This window comes from Triticum aestivum, chromosome 1B, assembly GCF_018294505.1.
Source record: "Triticum aestivum cultivar Chinese Spring chromosome 1B, IWGSC CS RefSeq v2.1, whole genome shotgun sequence".
Taxonomy (NCBI): Eukaryota; Viridiplantae; Streptophyta; class Magnoliopsida; order Poales; family Poaceae; genus Triticum; species Triticum aestivum.
Genome location: NC_057795.1, coordinates 400645214 through 400654336, shown reverse-complemented (window position 1 = coordinate 400654336; position 9123 = coordinate 400645214). Strand labels below are relative to the sequence as shown.

The window sequence follows — 9123 nt, the reverse complement described above, 5'->3', positions numbered from 1 at the left end:
GTACAGTAACATGCTACACTACTCTAATGCAAGCAGTAGAGAGAAGAATAGGCGATATCTGATGATCAAGGGGGGGGCTTGCCTGGTTGCTCTGGCAAGAAGGACGAGTCGTCAACACCGTAGTTGTACTGGGTAGCAGCGGCGTCGGTCTCGTAGTCTACCGGAGGGAAGAGGAGGAAGAAACAATAAATATAATGCATACATAAGCATGACGATGCATGACATGTCCAAGAGCGGTGCTAGGTGTGCCCTAACGTGGTAGTAGGTGATACCGGTGAAGGGGGGAAACATCCGGGAAAGTATTCCCAGTGTTTCGCATTTTCGGACAGATGAACCGAAGGGGGAAAGTTGTGTGTTCGATATGCTAGGAATATGTGGCGGACGAACGGGCTCCATATTCGGATTCGTCACGTCATTCTGAGCAACTTTCATGTACAAAGTTTTTTCATCCGGGCTACGGTTTATTTTATATTAATTTTAAAAGATTTAAATCATTTTTAGGATTAACAGAATTAATTAAATCAAAAGGCATTTATGACGTCATCATGACATCAGCGTGATGCAAGCGGTCAAAGTTGACTGTTGACCAGTCAACTAATGGGGGGGGTGGTCCCGCATGTCATAGGTTGTTATCTAATTGACAGTAGTTAGATCTATTAGCAGGTTAATTAGGTTTAATTAACTAGATTAATTAAGTTGATTAATTCTTTAATTAATATTTTTATTATTGTTATTTTTTTAATTCCTTTTTTATTAAAACGTTCTGAAGGGGGCTGTCATAGGCCCTTGGGGACCTTAGTTGGTCGGGTGTGCGGTTAACGGGCACAGCCCGAACTGGCGCATGCCCGAGGGGCGCTGGGCACGCACGGCGCACGCCGGCGCCGGCGGCCAGGGGGTGAGGGAGTGGGCCGCAGAGAGGTGACCGCGGCGGGCAGTGGCGGCACAGGCAGAGGCGGGGCCGCACACAGGACGGAGGCAAAGCGCGGGTCAGGGGGTGAGGGAGTGGGCCGCCGACTGCGAGCCATGCGGCGGTAGCAGAGGGCGGGGCCGATGGCAGCGCACAGGGTGGCGCGCCAGCGTGGCCGCGGGACGGGTGTAGCAGCAGTGCATCGTGGAGTGGTTCGGCGCAGGGACGGCTGGTGCGGTGCGCGCGCGCTGGAGCCAAGAGGGGTGGTGACCTCGACGGGACAGCGCGGGAGCGCCGTAGGCCATCGCACGGGGCATTGTGTGTGTGCGAGGAAAGTAGCAAGGGGGAAGGAGCTCACAGGGGTGGTAGGGAAAAGGCAGCAGGGCCTGGGCAGGTAGACGGAGATGACGACGTCGAGGAGGCAGTCTGGTGAGGGAGGTCCGGCGAGGTGGCTCCGACGACGGGCGGCATTCTGGGCAGCAGCGGACTACGAAGGGCGGGCGCAGGGCGTCGGGGGCGACGCGGCAGTCGCGACAAGGGGCACCACTGAGGGAGAGGGTACGGGGCACGAGGATAAGGGCGGGGGCCGGCGAGGCGGCTTCGGGCGATGGCCATGGGGCAGCCCTGATCCGATCTGGATTGGGGGGAAGAGGGAGAGACGAGGAAGTGGGGTGGGGGGGGGGAGTGCGGGGTGGTTATGGTTTCGGGAGGGAGTGGGTGGATAAGGGAGCGATGGTGGGCTGGCCGGTTGGCCTTTGCCCAGTTGGGCCGGTGGCCTGTTGGGTCATTTGGCCAAGGGGTCCTTTTTAAAAAAAATTATCTGTTTCATTTTATTTCCACTTTTCCTTAGTGTTTTCTTTTAGTTACCTTTTATTTTTGTTTTAGAAAAATACCACAATGGCACCTAATTTGATGTTACTAAATATGTCACTGCCACATTAACTTGTTACCCAAACTAAAAGAATTTCTTAATTATTTAATATTTAAAAGCATTTAAATAATAGTTTTCGCTACTATTTTATTCGCCTAATAATATTTAAATATTTTATAAAGGTGTGGTTTCTCCATCATAATTACCTATGCATTATTTGGTTCACTTTGGACATTTTAGTTTTAATTTTTGAAACTTTTGTTGTTTAACTTGATTTCCAGTTTGAATTTGAATCATTTTTGAACTAACGCAAGAGTAACAACAGTAATCGAAGTGACGTGGCATCATTAGCAGAGGGTTACTGTAGCTTAATTATCCGGGCGTCACACTTTATGACTAATGTGAGTCCATGAATTATACGCACTCTTACCCTTCCGCAATTTGCTAGCCTCTACGGTACCGTGCATTTCCCTTTCTCACCTTGAGAGTTGGTGCAAACTTCGCCGGTGCATCCAAACCCCGTGATATGATACACTCTATCACACATAAACCTCCTTATATCTTTCTCAAAACAGCCACCATACCTACCTATTATGGCATTTCCATAGTCATTCCGAGATATATTACCATGCAACTTTCCACCGTTCCGTTTATCATGACACGCATTATCATTGTCATATTGCCTTGCATGATCATGTATTTGACATTGTATTTGTGGCAAATCCACCACGCATAATTTTTCATACATGTCACTCTTGATTCATTGCCCATCCCGGTACACCGCCGGAGGCATTCATATAGAGTCATATATTGTTCTAGTATCGAGTTGTAATTCATGAGCTATAAATAAATAGAAGTGTGATGATCATCATTATTAGAGCATTGTCCCCTATAAAAAAGGAAGAAAGGCCCAAAAAAAGAAAATAAAATAAAATAAAAAAGGGGGACAATGTTACTATCCTTTTCCACACATGTGCTTCAAAGTAGCACCATGTTCTTCGTGATAGAGAGTCTCTTATGTTGTCACTTTCATATACTAGTGGGAATTTTTCATTATAGAACTTGGCTTGTATATTCCAACGATGGGCTTCCTCAAAATGCCCTAGGTCTTCGTGAGAAAGCAAGTTGGGTGCACACCCACTTAGTTTTTTTTGTTGAGCTTTCATACATTTATAGCTCTAGTGCATCCGTTGCATGGCAATCCCTACTCCTCATGTTGACATCAATTGATGGACATCTCCATAGCCCGTTGATTAGCCTCGTCAATGTGAGACTTTCTCCTTTTTTGTCTTCTCCACACAACCTCCATCATCATATTCTATTCCACCCATAGTGATATATCCATGGCTTATGCTCATGTATTGCGTGAGAGTTGAAAAAGCTGAAGCGCGTTAAAAAGTATGAATTGTTTCTTGGCTGAAACCGGGGTTGTGCATGATGGGAGCATTTTGTGTGATGAAAATTAAGCATGGACTAACTCTATGATTTTGTAGGGGTAAGCTTTCTTTAGCCATGTTATTTTGAGAAGACATGATTGCATTGTTAGTATGCTTGAAGTATTACTATTTCTTATGACAATATGAAATTTTATTTTGAATCATTTGGATCTGAACATTCATGCCACAGTAAAGAAAATTACATTGAGAAAATGCTAGGTAGCATTCCACATTTATTCTCTATGGGTCACGGATCATCGGGCAAATCCACCAAAGTCCACACTTTGTTCTCATACATGGATCCTGTCTCACATTTCATGGCCTCAATCCATTTATCGGAATTTGGGCTCATCATAGCTTCCTCATAGTTCATAGGTTCGCCATGGTCTAGTAACATGACTTCCATAACAGGATTACCTTACCACTCTATTGTTGATCATGTTCTGGTTGACCTACGAGGTTTGGTAGTAACTTGATCTGAAGTTTTATGATCATCATCATTAGCTTCCTCTCTAATTGGTGTAGGCATCACGGGAACGGATTTCTCTGATGAGATACTTTCCAAATTGAGAGTAGGTACAATTACCTCATCAAGTTCTACTTTCCTTCTACTCACTTCTTTCGAGAGAAACTTCTTCTCTAGAAAGGTTCCATTCTTGGCGACAAAGATCTTACCTTTGGATTTATGGTAGAAGGTGTAACAAATTGTTTTCTTCGGGTATCCTATGAATACACACTTCTCCGATTTGGGTTCGAGCTTATCAGGCTGAAGCCTTTTGACATAAGTGTCGCAACCCCAAACTTCACGCGTACCAACCCCTATGCATAGATTACCCCAATGTCACCATGGGGAATCCGCAAGTTGATAACCAAAACATACATCAAGTGGGTCAATAGAACATCCCATTGTCACCACGGATATCCCATCGCAAGACATACATCAAGTGCTCTCACATCCAAGGATTCAATCCGACATAACAAGACCTTAAAGGAAAAGACTCAATTCATCACAAGGTAGAGAGGGGGAAACACCATATGATCCAACTATAGTAGCAAAGCTCGCATTACATCAAGATCGTGTCAAATCAAGAACATGAGGGATAGAGATCAAACACATAGATACTAGTGCATACCCTCAGCCCAGAGGGTGAACTACTCCCTCCTCGTCATGGAGACTGCCAGGATGATGAAGATGGCCACTGGTGATGGTTTCCCCCTCTGGCGGGGTGCCAGAACGGGATCCCGATTGGTTTTTCCTGGCTACGGAGGCTTGCGACAGCGGAACTCCCGATCTAGGTTTCTTTCTGGGGGTTTCTGGATTTATAGGAATTTTTGGCGTCGTTTTCACGTAAGGGGGGGGGGGGGGTCCATGAGTCAGCGACAAGGCAGGGGCGAGCCCTAGGGGGGTGGGCGCATCCTCCATCCTTGTCGTTGACTCGGGACTCTTCTGGCCCAACTCTTGTGCTTCAGGGGCTTCTTCTGGTCCATAAAAAGTCACCATAAATTTTCAGCTCGTTTGGACTCCGTTTGGTATTCCTTTTCTATAAAACTCAAAAATAAGGTAAAAAACCGAAAATGGCACTGGGCTCTAGGTTAATAGGTTAAACCCCAAAATAATATAAAATAGCATATAAATGCATATAAAACATGCAAAACAAATAATATAATAGCATGAAACAATAAAAAATTATAGATACATTGGAGACGTATCAGCCAACCGTAGGGAAGGAAACGGGAGAGGGCTAGCCCCTCCTGCCTTCCCCTTCTCATGGGAGAAAGGAAAAGAGGGGGGGCTCCCTCCCCTGCCTTTCCCCCGCACCTATACATGGCAGGGGGCGCCACTTGGGAGGAGACCCCAAGCAGGATTCGGTCTACTTGGGGCGCCCTCTTGGCTGCTCCTCCTCCCCCGGACCTATATATATGCGGGAGGGGGAAGCCTAGCACACCAGAACATTATCTTAGCCGTGTGCGGTGCACCCCTCCATAGTTTACACCCCCGGTCATATTTTCGTAGTGCTTAGGCGAAGCCCTGCGAAGATAACTTCACCGTCACTGTCACCACGCCGTCGTGCTGCCGGAACTCATCCACTACTTCGCCGTCTTTCTGGATCAAGAAGGCACGGATGCTACCGAGCTGAACGTGTGTTGAACGTGGAGGTGACGTATGTTTGGTACTCGATCGGTTGGATCGCGAAGAAAGTTTGACTACATCAACCGCATTGTCGAACGCTTTCGTTTACGGTCTACGAGGGTACGTAGACACACTCTCCCCTCTCGGTGCTATGCATCTCCATGGATAGATCTTGCTTGTGCGTAGAAATATTTTTGTTTTCCATGCAACATTTTCCAATAGTTTCATCTCCGGCGAGGTATAGAAGGAAGGAAGGAAGAGGTGACTGACACGAGGAAGAATTTCACGTACCTGATAAATAGCAAAACCGAAAGTAAAATACAAAGAGAGAGTGCACATCTACATGTAAAGATTGACTAAATGTTATGCAGCCTAGGTGGATCCCGAGATTATTACAGTATCCATAGTTCATGCCCTGAGACCAATTCTAGCATAGTTGTTATATAGGTTGATCATCATACTAATCATTTACATGACAGTTGTATTAGAAAATGCCGCTCTAGCAGAGTTGTGATATGCCACTTGGCGGGTATAATTTATTTATGGAGCGCAACTCAAATCGAGCTCATGAGCCTTCATATTTAAAAACTATAGGGCTCCAATATGGAGGGGCCTCCATTGTAACCGTTCACGCGGGACGGAAAGGTTCAACCCAGATTCTTACCTTGCCGCGAACCTGAGTCAATGGTGTTGCCATCTGTACGGTTGACGCTTCTGCCCTTGTCAATGGCTATTTTTTCCACTGGGAAGATGTCAATTAATGGCAACAGTCACGCTTCGTAACCATTTTCCATCTGCACGCGTAATCTGCGTTTGTTTCTCATCGGAGCACGCCCATTCCCAGGTATATAAACCCACAAATGCCCCCTTCGGCTGCACCACCCTGCCCCCTATCTCCTCCTCCCCCCTCGCCACCACACACATCCCCAGAGACCAAAGAGGACCACATAAAGAGAGAGTTTTGGGAGAGGGTGTGGGACCGATGAGCGATATTTTCGCACTTATTCGACCATTGTTTAAATTAGGAAATCCTTTGATATTACTTCTAATGACTAATGAATGTAAGAAATTGCGAAATCCATTTTTAAAATGTGGTTCCACGGGAAATGGGCCAAAAAGAGGGAAGAAAATCACATTATATATGAAAATATCAAGTGTGGGAATCAAGCAAAGACCATTGGATACGCACCCGTGGCCGCGGACCGGTACCCCCCCCCCCCCACTCACAGATGGATGCGGGAGGATTTTTGTGGGTTTCCGTTGGAGATGCACTTACACCACACATGGATGATTCAGCTAGAGATTGGTGGTGTTCGATGGAAGACAGAGTTCCTGCTACTGTACGGAAGGAGATGGCCGCTATCATGATTGTAGGTTTTCGTAAGTTATGGTTAGAGAGAAACACAAGGGTTTTTGATGGTAAGGTTGCTCCGGTACATAAGGTGTTCTCTTTGGAAGTGGAGGAGCTCACGCAATGGAAGCTAGCTAGGCAAAAAGAGGCTGGCATTAGAGAGGAGTGGTCCCAGGTTATATGTTGGTGGGGCATTTTGCCGTGTTCTTCTAGGGCAGCAAGATTTTGTTCTTCCTATCCTAGGGCTTGCAATTAAACATCTCTTCTCTTAATGAAAATAACTGGCAACTAATTGTTGCTTGTTTTTGTAAAAAATATTTTGTGGTCGAGACATATAATCCTATTGTGGACCTTCTAAATTTTATTGCTAGTGGTCGTGGACCTTAGGTGTAGGGCGTAATCCATTTATCCCGTGTTCATTTTCGGCACCGTTGTCGCGTGCGATGTACGTGATTCATTTATCTTCGGATCGACTTTGTAAGAGGGCTACTTCTCCACCTTATATATATAAAACGGGGTGAAAACCTGTTTCAAAAGAATATATTTTTTAAGTTTTTTTATACTTCCGTCAATTATGATTGTGTGTATCATGATGATGGGGCAAGTAGTTTTTCCATCCTTTGTGTCATGTTTTATTCTTTTCTTCATTATGACCGAATGGTTTGGACAGGCAACAATAGCTATCACACCGATTGGCCTGTTGTACATTCGTTTTGTGTAGAACAAAACAAAACAATTGACATAATCTCTTCATCTTTTTATTGGACAGTTTACATAATCTATTACAGCAACTTATTCGTATTACACACGGCACCATCAACCAGATCAGCTGTCGAATCCTTTATTCCACGACGGCATATGTATTGCCATTTATTCGTAACGAGTGCATACACTGTGATGGCCGCTGGACCTGCATATATCAGGCAAGCAACTTCTAGCTACCGAAGTTCCTCTGGGTGTAGCAGTCGAGGTTGCCCCCGGTGGACGTGCCGAGCATGCTGCAGTAGCGCGTGTAGTAACCGATACGGTCGACGTTGGCGTCGTTCCGGCCCATGCCGCACTCGAGCCCACCGTTGATGATGTTGGTGATTACGCCGTACCCGGGCACCCGACCGGCAGCGGTGTCGGCGGCCGTTGGCGTCCAGCGGCGTAGGGCGACGTTGTGGCTCGACGGCTTGTTGCCCTGCGCCGTCATCCAGAACCACATGGCCGTCCTGAAGGACACCACCGCGTCCGTGGACACCAGGTCCGGGTTGCTCACCAGGTCCTTCCCGATGGCTCTCCCGGCGAGATCGTAGTTGGACCGCCTGGTCATTGGCACAAGGAATTATTTGTTCATCGAGAACAATCTCTTCGGCAAAGCAACCCAACTGGGTTTTTGTTGTTATTAACAATTATTACACGCGAAAACAAAAGCTTATTTGGATCAGGTCGTGATTAGCGGCTAGCTAGAATGTCAACACAGCAGTACTTTTCAAGCAGATTTTTTTCTACAGATTATTTCAGTCTGTGATATCAGTGTTGACCAATATACTGTTTTTCATGTGGAAGATGCTATAGAGATTGTCATATAGGCCACAATTTGGGATTTTGCTTACCCTGTCAATTGGATGGGTCCCCGTCCATAGTAGGGTGGAGACGTGGCCTTGCTTATCTCTTCCTTGAAGCAGTAGCCTCATTGGAACTGGTCGGCGGCGCCTCTCGTCCCTCCTACACGTTGACACGGCATGCACAAGCACGTACACGATTAACCAAGGCAGCGATGTCCAAATCAAAAGTGCCACGAAATCCGTTGAAAACAGCAATCGAAATCAACAGTGGCTGATTGACGTACCGGTGGTCTCGTGTGAGGTCTGGCCGAAGAAGGCAGCGAGCTCGCGCTTGATGTCGTCCGAGCTGCCGGTGGTGCCGAAACCCGGGAAGGTGTTGGCGGCGGCGATGAAGGCATCGTACGTGTAGAACCCCCTGGCCGGGCACTGCGGGTTGTCGCGGTTGGGCAGCATGCTCGCGTACACCGACCGCGTGATAACCGAGCCCACGCCCTGTGCCGCGGCGCCGCCCACCGCCACGGCGAGCAGGAGCGCGGCGGCGCACACGGCGAGGGCAGCAAACCTCGCCATGCCAACCCACCTTCAGCTAATCAGCTCGTGTAATGCACTCCTGTGTGGTATAGCGCAAGAGGAGAGCTTGCAGGACGCTTGTGTGATGAAGCTTGGTTTGCAGCTGTATTTATAGCTGCTCAGCTTGGGTGCAGCGCACGGAAATGCGCTGACGATGCACATCCGGCTTTTCCACGTTGCGCGCGCGATCTTCATTTGCGGGGAGAAAATCCGACGGGCCGGGTGATAGGACAACGGACGGCATGTGGCGCATCATGACTATTGTTCATAGTCCGTCTCATCCATGCTAGAGTACATACGGAATTCC

General features: G+C 47.2%; 1 pseudogene; it reads right to left on the bottom strand.

The window, feature by feature from the left end:
• Positions 1–7432: 7432 nt before the first annotated feature.
• On the bottom strand, positions 7433–8883 carry LOC123091734 (chitinase 8-like; annotated as a pseudogene).
• Positions 8884–9123: the final 240 nt, after the last annotated feature.